Raw genomic sequence first — 12,304 nt, 5'->3', positions numbered from 1 at the left:
TGAGCATCTTTGTGAAAAAAAACCCATCTGCAATGCTGCCTTGAGTGAAATATAGGGCCAAATAAGATGAAAAGTGGTTCCTGGGCTCTCAATTGCTGGTTGGGGGACATCTTGCAATTTCACCAGAGGTTACCTCTTAATTGGTCACCAGTGACCCACCACTAAATTAAGAACGGTGGAACTCATTCCGTGCCCCCAGTCTACGACCTGTCCTCTCACTGTTACCTGTCTTCTGTCTATTACCTGTTGTCTCATTCTGTGATCTGTCCTCCATCTATGACCTGTCATGTCTCTCTCTCTCTCTCTCTCTGTTACCTGTTTGTCTATTACATGTCGTCTTGCTCTGTTACCTGTCCATTACCTGTTGTCTCGTTCTCTTTTTGAAACACTCATGAGCGCCTTTTTCAAGACTTTACCTCACCCGTCGACATCTCAAACCAAGAGTTTGAGATCTTGTCATCTCTGAAATACCGAGTGCCTGCCTCTTGACATTCAAGCCTTCTCCACTTTTCGAATTCCCTTTCTCTCCATCCTGCATACCTGTTGGGTGGTTTCTGTCGTCTGGCGTCTGCCTCCTATAGTGCTGGCATAGTTGTCTGGATGTGAGTCATTGGGTCCATTTCCCCTTCACTGCTGCTTTGGCTGCCAGGTAGGAAATCTTCGAATTCTTTGAGGACTTTGAGTTCTCGCAGTCCTGCGACAGTGTCTGTTGCATTCTCCTCTATACTGGAACTAGGCCCATATGATAACATCCTTAGACATGTCTAGTGCCTCGCGTTTGTGGACAATCGCAGATGGAATTTGCACTTCCAGTTTTGGCATGCTTAGACTGACATTCCTGTTGCTGGCACACAGGATTCCAGCAGTGGTATGAGGTGGAAGGTGGAGGAATTCTTTCATGGTGTTCCGTATGATTTGGTCCAGCTTTATCAGTGTGCTTTGAGATGCTTCAGACAGGATCAAATGAAAATACAATCTGGGGATTGTATGAGTTTTTAGGATTTCTAGGTGTTGCCTCGGTCGGAGAGATACTGCCTGTATTCTTTTCACCCAGGTCTCTCCTCCTATTCTCCTTCCAACACACCTGCCCACTGGTTGATACAAATACCCAGGTATTTCTCAGTATCTCCTGGGGTTATATAAACTATAGATTTGTTACACAGCCTCCAGTTAGTGAAGTGATTATACAGGAAGGTCTTCCTCTTAAAAGTAAAGTGGAAACCCTTTGACTTTGCGATGTTAATATGGAGGCCTGTGTGGTCACAGTATGACTGCAGCAGCTTCAGATTCCTCACCACACCGATGTGACAGTCACTCAGAAGGGCTATGTCATCTGAGAAGGCCAGAGTCGAGCAATTGACTCTTCTGCCACCCAGGGGCATGGCGACCCGAGTCGGCCTTCTCCAGAGAGCATATCAAAGAATTCAGAGTGATGTTAAATAACATTGGATCACCCGTCTCAATGTTTATTGGAGTGGTATAAGTACCGTTCCATTCTACCACAGTTGTATTGCTAGTGTAGAGATCCTTGATCAGGCCTACAAAGGCTTTTGGAAGATTTGCTCTTTGCAACATTTTTAATAGTAGCTTGTGCCCAACTGAGACAAACACTTTCGCCAGATCAACAAAGTCAACTGCGAAGTCCTCACGGTTATGCTTCGCTCCCTTAATTATGTTCTCGAGGATGACAATGTTTTCATTGCACCTGGGTGTGGCTGCTAGAAACCCCTTTTGTCTGTTGTTTATTTCAACAGTTTCACTGAGGCGTTTTGCCATTATTTTTGTGAAAGCCGTAGCAGCATCAGACCAATGGTTATTGGCTGCCAGTTGTTGATGTCTTCATCCTTGCACATAGGAATCAAGACTGTTTGACTCTTTGTTAGTGATTCCAGTATCATGCTCGATTTTAACCTTAGGGAGAAGAGTCGGGATGGAGGGGTTTCCTCCTCCTCGTGAATGGATCTTACATCACTCAGTTTCAGGCTGTCTGGTCTAGCGGTACTGTGCTCGTCTATCCCCTTGATGGTTGCCTCAACCTCTTCCACCTCTATGGGTTTCATCGAGAATCCATCATCTACGTTCCCTGTATATGGGGCATATTTACTAATATTAGATTTATGATTTGGTACTGAAGGTTTCTCTCTGAAACATGCCTTCAGTTCCTCTTGTGCGAGAGGACAAGCGGATGAGGTCAGCACCACCATGATCTCTCGAGCTAGCTGGCGCCGGTTGGTTTTGTAGAGCTGCTGCGTTGCTCTGAACAGAGTTCTACATGTTGCCCATCTTTTCTTTGTGCCGGTATTATTGCCGGTCTTTTTGTCTTTTTTACTCTGGCCTTCTCGAGGCTTATTCCATTTACTCTCTCTCCCTACCATTCATTATTAGGTCGATAATACTCTCCATCAGTCCAACCCCTAGGGCCAGAGTGTCCGGGTTGTTCCTTGCACTCATGAGCTCCTCAGCTTGTTTTAGCTGGTCATCTACGCCCCTATGCTTAGGGATTGAAGCCGGTGTTCTGTGGTTGGCTCTTTGGCACGGGTTTGATTCATCTGACTTATCTCGGACACTCTCTGCCTCCAATTTCTGCAAGTCATTAGCTATGAGGAGAAAGTGAGGACTGCAGATGCTGGAGATCAGAGCTGAAAATGTGTTGTTGGAAAAGCGCAGCAGGTCAGGCAGCATCCAAAGAGCAGGAGAATCAACGTTTCGGGCATGAGCCCTTCTTCAGGAATGAGGAAGGTGTGCCAAGCAGGCTAAGATAAAAGGTAGGGAGGAGGGACTTCGGGGAGGGGCGTTGGAAATGCGATAGGTGGAAGGAGGTAAAGGTGAGGGCGATAGGCCAGAGTGGGGGTGGGCGCGGAGAGGTCAGGAAGAAGATTGCAGGTTAGGAAGAGGCATAGGACAGATGTTAGGGGTAGGTTCTTTACTTAGCGAATCGTGAGTTCATGGAATGCCCTGCCAGTAGCAGTGGTGGACTCTCCCTCTTTATGGGCATTTAAGCGGGCATTGGATAGGCATATGGAGGATAGTGGTCTAGTGTAGGTTAGGTGGGCTTGGATCGGCACAACATCGAGAGCCAAAGGGCCTGTACTGCGCTGTATTCTTCTATGTTCTATGAAGGTGGTGCTGAGTTCGAGGGTTGGGACTGAGACAAGGTGGAGGGAAAGGAAATGAGGAAATTGGAGAAATCTGAGTTCATCCCTTGTGGTTGGAGGGTTCCTAGGCGGAAGATGAGGCGCCCTTCCTCCAGCCGTCGTGTTGGTATGGTCTGGCGATGGAGGAGTCCAAGGACCTGCATGTCCTTGGTGGAGTGGGAGGGAGAGTTGAAGTGTTGAGCACGGGGTGGTTGGTCTGGGTGTCCCAGAGGTGTTCTCTGAACTTTCTGCAAGTAGGCGGCCTGTCTCCCAAATATAGAGGAGGCCATATCGGGTGCAGCGGATGCAGTAAATGATGTGTGTGGAGGTGCATGTGAATTTGTGGCGGATATGGAAGTATCCCTTGGTGCCTTGGAGGGAAGTAAGGGGGGAGGTGTGGGTGCAAGTTTTGCATTTCTTGCGGTTGCAGGGGAAGGTGCCGGGAGTGGAGGTTGGGTTGGTGGGGGGTGTGGACCTGACGAGGGAGTCACGAAGGGAGTGGTCTTTTCGGAATGCTGATGGGGAGGGGAGGGAAATATATCCCTGGTGGTGGGGTCCGTTTGGAGGTGGCGGAAATGACGACGGATGATACGATGTATATGGAGGTTGGCGGGGTGGTAGGTGAGACCAGTGGGGTTCTGTCCTGGTGGCGATTGGAGGGGCGGGGCTCAAGGGCGGAGGAGCGGGAAGTGGAAGAGATGCGGTGGAGAGCATCGTCGATCACGTCTGAGGGGAAATTGCAGTCTTTGAAGAAGGAGGCCATCTGGGTTGTACGGTATTGGAACTGGTGCTCCTGGGAGCAGATGCGGCGGAGACAAAGGAATTGGGAATATGGGATGGCGTTTTTACAGGGGGCAAGGTGGGAGGCGGTGTAGTCTAGGTAGCTGTGGGAGTCAGTCGGTTTATAGTAAATGTTCGTGTTGATTTGGTCGCCCGAGATAGTAATGGAGAGCTGCCCCACCGAACTCATCTCTGCATACCTCGACATGGTCCTGTTCCCCTTTAGTCCAAGAACTCCCCACCTACGTTCGGGACACCACCCATGCCCTCCACCTCCTTTGGTTTGGAGGAAGTGGGAGGTTGGAAAGAGAAGTTGTTCAGAGTAAGGACCAGTTCAGTCAGTCGAAGGAGGGTGTCAGTGGAAGGGTACTGGTTGGTACGGCGGGAAAGGAAGAAGTGGAGGGCTTTGAGTCCTTTGTGATGGGGGATGGAGGTGTACAGGGACTGGATGTCCATGGGGACCGGGGAAGCGAAAATCATGGAGGAGGTGGAGTCACTCCCTCCGTGACACCCTTGTCAGGTCTACACCCCCCCACCAACCCAACCTCCACTCCCGGCACCTTCCCCTGCAACCGCAAGAAATGCAAAACTCGCGCCCACACCTCCCCCCTTACTTCCCTCCAAGGCCCCAAGGGATCCTTCCATATCCGCCACAAATTCACCTGCACCTCCACACACATCATTTACTGCATCCGCTGCACCTGATATGGCCTCCTCTATATTGGGGAGACAGGCCGCCGACTTGCGGAACGTTTCAGAGAACACCTCTGGGACACCTGGACCAACCAACCCAACCACCCCGTGGCTCAACACATCAACTCCCCCTCCCACTCCACCAAGGACATGCAGGTCCTTGGACTCCTCCATCGCCAGACCATACCAACACGACGGCTGGAGGAAGGGCGCCTCATCTTCCGCCTAAGAACGCTCCAACCACAAGAACTCAGATTTCTCAGTTTCCTCATTTCCCTTCCCTCCACCTTGTCTCAGTCCCAACCCTCGAACTCAGCACCCACCTTCCTAACCTGCAATCTTCTTCCTGACCTCTCTGCCCCCACCCCCACTCCGGCCTATCGCCCTCACCTTTACCTCCTTCCACCTATCGCATTTCCAACGCCCCTCCCCCTTACCTTTTATCTTAGCCTACTTGGCACACCTTCCTCATTCCTGAAGAAGTGCTCATGCCCGAAACGTCGATTCTCCTGCTCTTTGGATGCTGCCTGATCTGCTACGCTTTTCCAGCAACACATTTTCAGCTCAAGTCATTAGCTATGCTCGCATCATTTGGGATTTGGACCCTGTCGGAGTGTTCGCAAGGTTTTTGTGTTTGTCAGAAATTTGCTTGGGTGTTTTCGTTTTAAGGATACTGGCGATCTCTTTATTAATTAATTTGCACTCTACAAATCTCTCTTCTAATTCCCTCAGGAGTGCAACCTCCTCCTATGACCATATCCGATCACGTCTCCTTGGTTTGCCTTTGACCTTGAGGACTGTTCTGAGGCAGTTTTCATTTTGTAGAATAGGATATTGATGACTCTCGTGTTGACCAAGTCCATCCTGGGTTGTAACCCTATTGTCACACACACTGCATGCAAAGTCCCCAGTCGGAGGGGATTTCTTACCTTTGCACTTAGGGCAATGGCAGGAGATTGCGTGGTACTCTCCTGCTTTATCGCAGCATGAACATTTTGTCTGGATGTTCTTAATTTGGTGCACCTTAGTCATGTGGATCTTAAACAGCTCACTGTGAGGTTGAGCAGTCGATGCAAAACAATCCATTGATGGGGTAATGGATTATTACCTCCCGGACAGATGTTCTGTCATACACTGATTCGATAGCAACTCCTTTCACGAAGGTAGTTGTCTCGGTTGTCATACCATTGGTTTTGGTCTCGTTAGCCGAATGCTGTGCCCGGTTTTGAAATTTGACAATTTGATAATTGTTGAAGGAAGTTTGGGAGTGATGCTTATCCCATCCGGTGGGTGGACCGCCCACACGGGTCCTTCCAGAACATAATCCATGTCATCCACTATGAGACAAGTCGGCTCATTTGGTGGTGGTGGTGAGGTGGTGGTGGGAGGTGGTGGTGTGGCAGTATAGCCGAGCTCAGCTCCCAGTAGGGCAAGATGGCTGTCTCGGTTTGACTAGAGACTGATCTTGTTGCCAGCTTTGTAGTCTATGCACATTTACAACTTAACACAGCTCGCAGTTATGGACAAGGTGCGGGAGGTTGTTTATCCAGGATGCTTCCCAGCCCAACTGCTCCACTGAAAATGGAAAACCCTTTCTTTTTTGAGAGTGATACCGAGGTATCCAGTCTGCATAGACCACGGCAGCCTTGTACTTTTTCTCAGTTGTTACATCACTCAGCAGCCAAGGCTACTGAGCTTACCAGCAGGCCCAATGAGGAGGCATGAGACAAAATATGTGCCCAAAATACATCAAAACGTCATAGTTACTCCCATTTGTTACCTGTTACCATAGTTACCTGTCCTCTGTCTATTACGTGTCCTCCATCTATTACCTGCTGTCTCTTTCCCTCTCTCTGTGTGTTACCTGTCCTCAGTCAATTATCTGTTTTCTCTCTGTCACCTGTCTTCTTGCTCTCTTAACTGTTGCGAGCGTGGTGCTGGAAAAACACAGATGATCAGGCAGCATCTGAGGAGCAGGAGAATCAATGTTTCGTGCATAAGCCCTTCATCAGGAATGAGGCTTGAGAGACAAGATGGTTGAGAGATAAATGGGAGGGGAATGGGGCTGGGGGGTAACTGAGAGTGCGATAGGTAGATGAAGATGGGGTTAATGGTGATAGGTTGGATAGGAAGGTAGAGCAGATAGGTGGAAAGGAAGATGGACAGGTAGGACAGGTCATGACGGCGGTACCGAGTTAGAAGGTTCAATCTGGGATAAGGTGGAGGAGGGGAAATGAGGAAATTTGTGAAGTCCACATTAATCCTGTGTGGTTGGACGGTCCCAAGGCAGATGAGGTGGTTTGGTTTGGCAATGAGAAGGTCCAGCACCTGCATGACCTTGGCAGACTGGGGACGTGGAAGGAGGAGTTAATGTTTTTGGCCATGGGGTGGTAGGGTTGCTTCGTGTGTGTGTCCTGGAGATATTCTCTGAAGCATTCTGCAAGCAGGCATCCTGTCTCCCCAATGTAGAGGAGACCGCATCAGGAGCGACAGATACAATAAATGACGTGTGGAAGAGCGGGTAAATCTATGATGGATGTGGAAGGCTCCTTTGGGGCCTTGGATGGAGGTTGGGTGGGGCAGGGGGGGGTTTGGCGCAGGTTTTGCAATTCTTGCAGTGGCAGGGAAAGGTGCCTGGAGGGGAAGGTGGTGTGGACCTGACGAGAGTCATGGAGGGAATTGTCTTTTACGGAATGCAGATATGGGTGGGGAGGAAAATATATTTCTGGTGGTGGGGTCCATTTGTAGGTGGCGAAAATGCCGGAGGATGATATAATGTATCGGAGGCTGATGGGGTGGAAGGTGAAGACCGGGGGGGGGGGTTCTGTTCTTTGTTGCGGGACCACTCCAGCAATGGTGACCGACTCAACACGGACATCTTTTACAAACTCACTGACTCCCACAGCTACCTGGACTACACCTCCTTTCACCCTGCCTCCTATAAAAACACTATCCCTTATTCTTAATTCTTCCACCGCATCTGCTCCCAGGAGGGCCAGTTCCACCACAGAACACACTAGATAGCCTCCTTCTTCAAAGACTGCAATTTCCCCTCCCATGTGGTTGATTTTGTCCTCCAATGCATCTCATCCACTTCCCGCAGCTCCACCCTCAAATCCCACTCCTCCAACTGCAACAAGGACAGAAACCTCCAGTCCTCACCTTCCACCCCACCCACCTCCAGATATATCGTATCATCCTCTGCCATTTCTGTCACCGACAAATGGACCACAGCACCAGAGATATATTTTCCTCCCCACCCCTATCTGCATTCCCTAAAGACCATTCCGTCTGCAATTCACGCCAGATCCACCCCCCCAACAACCACCCTCCCCTGCACGCACCTACCCATACCACTGCAAGAATTGCAAAACCTGCACCCACACCTCCCCACAACACCTCCATCCAAGGCCCCAGAAGAGTCTTTCACAGACATCATAGATTTACCTGCACTTCTACATGTCATTTGTTGTACTATTGCTCCTGATGCGGTCTCCTCTACACTGGTTAGAAAGGACGCCTACTTGCAGAGCGCTTCAGAGAATATCTCCGGGTCACCCGCACGAACCAACCCCACTGCCCTGGCCGAACACTAACTTTCCCTCCCACTCTGTCAAGGACATGCAGGTGCTGGACCTCCTCCATCGCCAAACCATAACCACCCGATGCCTGGAGGAAGAAGGCACCCCCCAATCACATGGATTAATGTGGTCTTCACCACTTTCCCCATTTCCCCTCCCTCCACCTTAAGCCCAGATGCAACCTTCTAACTCGGCACTGCCCTCATGATCTGTCCTACGTCCCATCTTCCTTCCCACCTTTCAGCACCATCCGCCTTTCCGAACTATCACCATTACCCCCACCTCCATCTATCTATCGCACTCTTCGCTCCCTTAGCCTCCAGCCCCACCACCCCTCCAATCTGTCTCTCTATCCCCTTGGCCCACAAGCCTCATTACTGATGAAGGGCTAATGATTGAAAGGTCAATTCTTCTCCTCTTCGGATGCTGCCTGACCTGCTGTGCTTTTCCAGCACCGCAACCTCAACTGATCACCAGTCCCCCGGCGATTCCCTGCGCTCTCTCCCTCCATCACCTGTCCACCCCCGTCGATCCCTGCGCGCTCACCCTCCGTCACCTGTCCTCAGTCTATTACCTGTCGTCTCGCTCTCCGTCACCTGTCCTCAGTCTATTACCTGTCGTCTCGCTCTTCGTCACCTGTCCTCAGTCTATTACCTGTCGTCTCGCTCTCCGTCACCTGTCCTCAGTCTAATACCTATTGCCGTCTCCTCGAACTGTCACCGACTCGCTCGCGCTCTGTCACGTGCCGCTCCTCCTGCACTCGAACCGACGCCCCTCGCGCGTTTTTCGCGCTGCTGTTCCCGCCCCGCCCCGCCCCGCCCCGCCCCTCCAATCGCACCGGTGAGCGTGTGAAACCTGCTAAAAACTTAGCGGATATTCAGTCATTGCTTCAAAAGTTTTAATGTCATAATTTGCGAACAATGCCAAAATTAATATTCTAAATATTAAAAAGTAACGCGCGTTCCTACCTTAGCCTGAAGCCAGTTAACTATTTCCAACAATTTCGGACCAACTCTCAGGACTACGTTTCCCAGGATGTGGCGCGATTCGCGCCTGCGCTCTGTGGGCATGCGGGTTTCCCATAATGCAGTTGGATCTGACCGGTGTTAGGCAGGAAGCGTGAGAAGCGCATTTAAAACGGAAAGTAAAGCTTGTCTTTGAGGTGAACAGTAAAGGTATTTGGTTTATCGTTTGTAATAAGTCGATGTGGTTGTCGTAGTCATTTATTTATCTTGATTGTTACCTTTGAAGAATCAGAATCAAATACTTGGGCCTAGCTGTAAATGGGGGCCCAATGCAAAAGCTATGTTATTGCTGCCTGTCCTGCCGTTGGAAGGAAACGTCCAGCAGGTGGAAACATATTGTAGTTCTGAACTAAGTCCACGCTTAAAATTCACGAAGTCCAAGCATATTATAAATAGTAGCCAATTTACATGGACGTAATTAAAATACCAGCATGTTTAGTAGATAGCATTTTAGGTGATGTCGACATTTGAAGGATCTTGGTGACTTGGGCTAAACAAAAGCATATCATTGCAGTATTTATGAGTTCGTACTGCAGTAGTTGCTGTTTTCGCATACTTGATTGCGTTTTGAAACTTGGTCTTATTGCAGTATGAATTTTCCTTATTCAAATTATGCTGCCACAATTCATGATTTTATGTGACAATCTTTTTACTTATTGGGTTCTGTTTCTTGTTAAGTGAGGAGTTTATAACTTTAAAATGAGTCCCAGTTAATATATTGCCACTTCAAAAAATACTACATGTTTTAAGATTGTCTAGACTTCCTCAACAGAAACAGGATTTTTTTTTATAAAGTGGGAATTGCGCTGCCTTTTAGGAATTTTGAGTAGTGCTGATAATATGGGTAGAAATGTTACAAAAAAAAACTGTATTCTGTGCATTTCATAGCATTTAGCAAATTTTGAGAAGATTTGTAGCTCAAGTGGAGCTTCTGGATGTAAGTTTGCTCACTGAGCTGGAAGGTTTGTTTTCAGATGTTTTGTCACCATACTAAGTAATATCATCAGTGAGCCTCTGGTGAAGCATGGGTGTTATGAGCTGCTTTATATTTGAGTTTAGGTTTTTTTGTGCGTGCCAAACAGAAACACGCACGAGAATTCCTAGAAGAATGACATTCCAACCAGAACTCTATTAGCAAATACATTAACTTGGACCCCATCTATCTCTCTCCTGAGAAAAAGAACAGGAAATGATGTCACCAACCCAAGGAAACCTAAACACACAAATAGAAAGTGGCTCATAATGCCAGTGCTTCACCTGAGGCTCACTGATGTTACTTAGTATGGTGATGAAACTTCTGAAAGTGAACCTTCCAAGTCAACGAGCAAACTTACATCCAGAATTTCATAGCATTAATGTAATAAAAAAGCCAAGCACCGTTGATTTGGAGGAAAGAGATTCTTGCTGGCAAAAAAAACCTTGACTACTTTTGAGGACATTAGTGATTAAACAGTGAGTGGTGCTTTGAAAGCTTAGTTCCACATGAAAGACTTCTAATTAACTAAGCTTTACACAAATCTGGTTTTAAAATAGAAAGTACAATAATGTTGCTATATACAATAATCTCTATTAATGGTTTTCAATTAAAATCCAGTTAAAATGTGAAAACTGAGGCAACGTTTTGTACTAACCTCTACAAAATTGCCTCCTTCATCACTTTTTCATTTTATGTTCTTACTGCAAATGGATTTATAATATTTTAAAATTCTATCTAATGCATTGTAGGAAAATGATTATGATGAGGATTGCAGTAGTTGAAGGAAAAGGTCTGCATCACCTTAAAGCAAATAGGGATAGGCATAAAGAAGCCTTTCTATTGCCCTTGGCTTTTTGCATAATTGTAATTTCTAAACTTTTCTGATACCCTTTAGCATTTTTATATTTATCATAGTTTTTGTTTTTATGACAGGATAATGATGTAGACAGGCAATACATGATAAAATTTCCTGCAGCATATTGTGAAATTATGCACTTTTAATTCACTCTGTCTTCCTTTGCACTGGAAATGAATTCAACCAGTGGAGAATTTTCTCCAGAATCCCATTGACTCCAGTTTTGCCTAGGTCACTTCATACCATACTTGCTTGAATACGACTGTTGTTGTTAAGGGCAGTATTGTCATCTCACCTCATCTCTGAAGTTCAGCACATTTACTCCCATAATTTGCTGTTGATCAAGAGTAGATCAATCTCAGCATGTTGGATTTGACTTGCCCTGTATGCAGAATATGATGGAGCAGTTCTCCACATTGTGATAGATGCCAGTATTGTATCTGTATTTAAGATAGAGATGCCCCTTAAAAATCAGCAAGGTTGCCTATATGTGGAACTGCAGGAGATAGGGGAGACACCCAATGAGTATTTTGCATCAGTGTTTGTTGTGGGGAAGGATATGGAACAGAGAGAACATGGGGAAATAAATAGCAACATCTTAATGTCCGTATTACAGAGAAGGAGATGCTGGACACCTTAAAACATACAAAGGTGGATAGATTCCTGGAATTTGATCAGGTGTATGCTAGAACTCCATAGGAAGCCATGGAAGTCATTGCTGGGCTCCTTGCTGAGATATTTGTATCATTGATAGCCACAGGTGAGGTGTCGGAAGACTGGAGGTTGGCTAACGTGGTTCCACTGTTTAATAAAAATTGTAAAGAAAAGCCAGAGAACTACAGACCAGTGAGCCTGACATTGGTAATGGGCAAGTTGTTGGAGGGAATCTTGAGGGACAGGATTTATATGTATTTGGATAGGCAAGATCTGATTAGGGGTAGTCAACATGGCTTTGTGCGTGGGAAATGGTGTCTCTCAAACTTGATTACTTCAAAACAATTCACTGAAGACGATTGAGCATGGACTGGTGGGTGTGATCTATACGGACTTCAGTAAGGTGTTTAACAAAGTTCCTTATGGTAGATTGGTTAGCAAAATTAGATCACATAGAATACACGGAGAACTAGCCATTTGGATACAGAACCAGCTTGATAAAAGAAGATGGAGGGCATTGGTGGAGGGTTACTTTTCAGACTTGAGGCCTGTGACCAGTGGTGTGCCACAAGGATTGGTGCTGGGTCCACTGCTTTTTGTCATTT

The 12,304-nt window shown here is 47.3% G+C and overlaps 2 protein-coding genes and 1 pseudogene across 3 annotated transcripts in view; 1 reads left to right on the top strand and 2 right to left on the bottom strand.

Annotated features, from left to right (window-relative positions):
• Positions 1–8,891, bottom strand: part of zte38 (zebrafish testis-expressed 38) — a 60,494-nt gene extending 51,603 nt beyond the window's left edge. The window contains exon 1 of the mRNA XM_043699090.2: positions 8,843–8,891. The gene's annotated coding sequence lies outside the window, so the exon portion shown is untranslated. The remainder of the gene's footprint in view (positions 1–8,842) is intronic.
• Positions 1,330–9,258, bottom strand: LOC148149127 (uncharacterized; annotated as a pseudogene).
• dmap1 (DNA methyltransferase 1 associated protein 1) overlaps positions 9,258–12,304 on the top strand; it is an 81,119-nt gene continuing 78,072 nt past the window's right edge. The window contains exon 1 of one of the 2 annotated variants that reach the window (XM_043699085.2): positions 9,258–9,363. The gene's annotated coding sequence lies outside the window, so the exon portion shown is untranslated. The remainder of the gene's footprint in view (positions 9,364–12,304) is intronic. The other variant, XM_043699086.2, reaches the window with a different exon arrangement.

This window comes from Chiloscyllium plagiosum, unplaced genomic scaffold, assembly GCF_037043375.1.
Source record: "Chiloscyllium plagiosum isolate Xiang-an unplaced genomic scaffold, Cpla_swu_hap1 HiC_scaffold_9, whole genome shotgun sequence".
NCBI lineage: Eukaryota > Metazoa > Chordata > Chondrichthyes > Orectolobiformes > Hemiscylliidae > Chiloscyllium > Chiloscyllium plagiosum.
This window is presented reverse-complemented; position numbering and strand designations above follow the sequence as displayed.